A 5,687-nucleotide genomic window follows, 5' to 3' on the forward strand; every position below is an offset into this window, starting at 1 on the left:
AAGGATAACGAAATGAATCTGTCCAATATTTACAACCAATAACAAGAAGACTGATGACATTCCGAAATATACATAAGTATATTAGGAAACATGCATACTGGCATAAATAAATAACAACTACATAAACACCCAACACAAACACAAACAAAGAAACAAAAATACTTTTGATAACAAAAACAAAAGTTGACATATGTTCAACAAATGAAGAGTTTAGGCGCAAAATGTGATATATCCATTTTTCATTTTCAGTAAAAGTGATTTTTTTTTAATTGGTGTACATCACGTTTTGATAAAATAAAAAAAAGCGGGATTTACCCAATACAATTTCATAAGGATCAATCACATTTTGCAGCAAATCAGCAGGCCTACGATTAGCCCTTGCTGACATACAATAATGGCTTTAATTAAAAACAAGAAAGAAAATGGTTTATATCTGTTTTGCACTTGAACTCTTCAAATGAATTGGAGAGATCAATGCAATCTGTCTGATGCAAAATACCTAGAAAATAAAATACACTGTAACACAAATATAAACAATGAATTAGTGAATGTGTAAAGATACCCCAGCATAAAAAAATATATGGACTATTGGATGTCAAATATCAACAAACACAGAAATAAGGATATATATATATTTTTTAAAAAGAGAAGATAAATGATAAATCCATAATAAATGGACTAGAGATTCATGGAATACACTGTTGGTGAGAAATGGGGAAATATCGGTGATCTCCGTAAAAACAGAACTGATGGTGAAAATTAAATAATGGCCAACCATTATTGTCAGCTACAAATGTCAAGTTATGTAATCAGGTCGATACAAAGGCCTAAGAGAGAGAGGGTATTTTTAAATGCTCCTATACTATTAAAGTTTTGGGCATGTCCGTCCCAGGTCTGGTCTCTGGATAGCCAGTGGTCTGGCCCGGGACAGAATACAAAGGTGTAAGAAAGGCATTTTATAAGCAGCTTGTATTAACCAATCAAGAATTAGCTTTCAGAAAGACATTATATAACCAACTCATATTAGCCAATCAAAAGCAAGCTTTCAAACATCAAGTTATCAATATATACATTGTATGTAAAGTACAGGTAGATCATACAAATATCAATATCCAGTTGGGAAACATTTATTCTTTGAAACTTAATTCTTATTTAAAATGTATTAAATGTGGTGAAAAATCACTGCCATCCCTGAAGTTTGCTAGGTGGAATAATATTCCTAAACTCTACCAAATCCACAACTTCAAATATCTTATTAGGATGAGATTGTCTGGCAATTCCTTTTCTACAATAAATTAGGTTTTATGATTCACTAACATTTGTCTTAGCCAGTTGATTTGTTTTGTAACAGTACTAGTGAAAACCCAATCTTTTGTATGTATCCATGGTCTAAGTTGTCATACAAACCACCAAACACAAACTGAAGTTGAGCTGGCAAATATATCTCATAATGAATTTAGCAAAAAGCCCATTTGATGACTAGCTTGTTTGATGAGTTTGATGAGTCTTTATTTTACAGAAATGTGATTGGCTAACACAAATTGAATTTTGCAAAGACAGTTTTTCTCTCTTTCCATCCTTAAACCCTGTATATCAAATGACTCCAATAGAGTACAGAAACAAATAAATTTATGAAACTGAATAGTAGTCAGACTGTCCTGAGTTTGCTGCCACTGTTACATGTTTCTGACTAATGGAGACTTTTAAATGAATAAAATTACAAATTGAGGACTCATTTTGTTTAGAAAGTCATTAAATATGTTTCTGGTCATCTTAATGTGTGTACTACTAGCCAAACAACAAACTGGACTTTACCTAGATACTTTTGTACTAAGAAAAAAAAACCTTAATACAGTGAAACCCCTCTAAATTGGACACCCATGCAACAAAGTAAAAAGTCTAGTTTTAAGGGGTATCTGAATTAGAGAGTTTTTGTTATGTACTGATATTTAAAAAGGGACAGTGAAAAACATCCAGTTTTGAGGGAATTCCCGTTTGCGACTACAAAACATTTGGACTATCAGATAAACAGGAAATTTATATTAATTGTTTGGGGGGTTTTGTGTGAATTTATCAATGTATAACCGTCACAAATTATATAAAACTGATTTTATACTAAATATGTGACTGTCATACATGAATAAATTTAAAAAAATCCATTACAAACAATTTTTATATTTACAAACAACACGACTTATTTAGTTAAAATACACACGAAAAAACCCCTACAGTCCTTTCCATGACCCGTTTTACGTAATGAAGTCACATTTGGATGTAATGACATCATTTTTGAGGTTTATCGAAGGATAACATTAAGTTTTTAAGTGATGACGTTTAATCAAATTAGATTAAATTGTATAACTTCAGAAAGTTTGTAATTACATGTATTTAATATGAAAGTTTTATCTGAACAATGGCAGCAAATTCACATCAGTCACATCAGATAACAAAACATAAATTCAATATTCCCACCTGAACGGCTCAATACAAATTTTAACAATGATCAAGTGGACACAGAAGACTGCCAATCTGAAGGGAAAAGTGATAATTATAACAATAATGAAAAATAAATAAAAGACAAAAATAATAATTTAACAAAAAAGGTTAATTTGTTTACAATATTAACTGCTTTGCTAGAGATTATTAAATGTAAGTGAATCTATAGATAAACTTTAGATAGTCAGAAATTGCATCGCAGGCCATGACCATAACTTTTTTCAGTGGTAGCCCACCAGGCTACCAAGTTATAAAATCTGGTAGCCCTCAGTGAAAATTGGTAGCCCCATAATTTTAATAAATTTAAAATAAAAGAGAAAAAAGTAAAATCATTTACTTGTATTTAAGCATATTGTTTTATGTGGGGTTTTATGTGTTTAAGCATCTTGTTGATTGCGGAGTAACTCTGGATGTGTAAAAACATCTAGTAGCCTGGATGACTACTGGGTTTAGATATCTGGTAGCCCGAGCCACAAATGGGTAGCCAAAACACCCCGGGCTACCACTAAGGTCGAGCCCTGCATCATAATTTATACAATAAAAAACCAAATGTCTTTGTTAATTTTGTACATTAAATCCTTTGAAAGAAAAATTTAATTAAAGATTAATTCATAAATAGCAGTTACAAAGAGAATCATAATTTTCATAATATATATTTTTTAATGTATAACTTTGCCAAAAAAAACCAAACCCTTCAGGTAACCCATTTTCAATTTCCATAACCCGTAAATGATGTGCTAAATTTAATGCAAAAATGAAAACTGGATTACACAAACTTAGACGTCTGAGCGATGAATAAATACTGAGAAAGGCATTAACAAGTCAACCAATATACATGTACAATATTAAACTAAAATTAAAGTAGGACACTTTGTTTGATATCATTAAAATGGACTCTTTAAAATAGGATTACAATACATGTATACTCAAAGTAATTTAATAACCCGGACTTATTCTTCATTTTTTTATGTACATCAATTTGCCAGCAAGGTGTTCATGAGAATTATTATCCACATAGTTCAAAATATTCAGGGAAATATAATAAGTATGACCCACATGCATCATGAATGACGTAATTTTGTGAAGCGACGTCATAACTTAATGTGACTCAGTGTAAACGCTTACCAAAAATGACGTTGTTTTGTCGTCTCTTTTTAGTTATGTTTCAAACGTTTTGACATGGTCCTAGCTTGTTATTCATAAAAATAATATTTTGGATAATGTGGATAATAAAGCAATTATTACACTGGCGTGTGAATCGTAATGATTTTACGAAACTCGTGTCAGGATTCATGTATCGGTTTCGCTCACAGGGCTAGCTCTGGCACTCGTCAAATTCGCCAATTGCGAATTTTAAAAACAATTGCCGAATTTTATTTTAATTTGGCGAATAAATTTCATGTAATAAATGTTATTTTATTAGAAAATAACTGGGTTTTTGCCATTTTTAAAGTTTAAATGTTGATTTGGCAAAATGTTCTGATAACCCAGAGCTAGCTAGGTATCAGGTAATACAATAATCCTGACACTCGTTTCACAAAATCAGTACATAACACAAGCTCCTATAATCAATCTCTATATATGTTATTGCACACAGTCATATAAATATCTACATGTAAAAATAATACTTCAATTCTCAAATGATTATGTTTCCAATGTCTTCTATTTGAAACAAGCAGTAGTTTGTAATTCTTAACATAAAAAGATATGATCACAATTAAACTCGGTAAAATACCCACAGGTGTAGCCAGATGGGGCAGGAGTGGGTATGACCCAATCAAATCTTTTTCCCCCACCAGTGTTCGAGATTAACGGTATCCAAATATCCCAGGGATACCAGAATTTAATTTTGGATACCAGACTTCAAGAACCCAGTATCCCACCGGGATACCATATAATACTAAAATATCAGGTGGGATACCAGATTTTGAAATGTTAGTATCCAACTGGGATACTGCCCCAAAATTTTAATCTCGAACACTGCCCACCACTGTTATATTTTCCCATCATCCCATAATGCAGACAGTAAGGTTGCCCCCCATACCCCTCCAATGTGAGTGGCCTCCCTAATACAAAATCCTGACTAAACCGATGCAGAAAAGGAATTAAATTTCTTAACTGCTTTGACAATTATTTTCATCTTTTTGAATCTCGTAACAGTAAATCTGCATTACATCTTTGAAGTCAGTCTATGATTAGCAAGAAAACATCCATTGAAGGTACATTAAAATTCTAAACAAGAAAACTTCTATGAAAGTAGACTTAAATTTTCTAAACAAGAAATTTTCCATGGAAGTAGATTGAAATTCTAAACATGAAGACCGCCATGGAAGTAGATTGAAATTCTAAACAAGAAAACAGCCATGGAAGTAGATTTAAATTCTAAACAAGAAAATTTTCATGGAAGTAGACTTAAATTCTAAACATGAAGACAGCCATGGAGAAGTAAGCTTATTTTAAACTATAATTATTGGGCGTCTAACATGTTGTTATTATTGGCCATGAGTGAGAGAGAAGAAACCCACAGCTGCCACATAGGCTACTACTACCGAAAAGCAACAATGGAAGTATATGTTGATTCACATTCTTAACACAAAAACAGCCCATAGGTAAACCTGACATTAGAGCTGGGCGGTATTGAAATTTGAGGGTCGACATTGGTGCCAGAGTTTTTAGGCTCACCTGCTAATTTCAGCTAAATAAATTCCACACACAAGGCTCTCGTCTGATTTATACCCATCCCATTTTGCGTTCGTCAGATATATTATTAATGCTTTACTAACTGGTGTTTTTGAACTGAAACATTTTTCAATACAAAAATTTCAGGTACAGTAAATCAGTATTGACACGGTACCGATACTGAACGGTATATATACACAGTATACCGCCCAGCTCTACCTGACATCAAAAGGATTTCTTCATTTCAACAATTTGAGTCTAGATTCTCGCTTTTTTCGTTCAACAATGGTTCATCTGCTGGAGAAAACTCACTGTGACTGTTGTCCACTTCAACTTCTTGTTTATCCTGGTTATCAAGGTTACTGTGCTTCGGAAGCAGGGAATCGGTTTCAGCACTATCTGCCACCTCTGTATCGTCTTTGCCGCCGACCGTCTCACCATCACAGGAGCCACTCTCGCTCTGCAGCTGGGTGGGGAAGTTCTGAATTTTGGCCGTAACATCCTCAATGAAA

Source organism: Gigantopelta aegis, chromosome 10 (assembly GCF_016097555.1).
Source record: "Gigantopelta aegis isolate Gae_Host chromosome 10, Gae_host_genome, whole genome shotgun sequence".
NCBI lineage: Eukaryota > Metazoa > Mollusca > Gastropoda > Neomphalida > Peltospiridae > Gigantopelta > Gigantopelta aegis.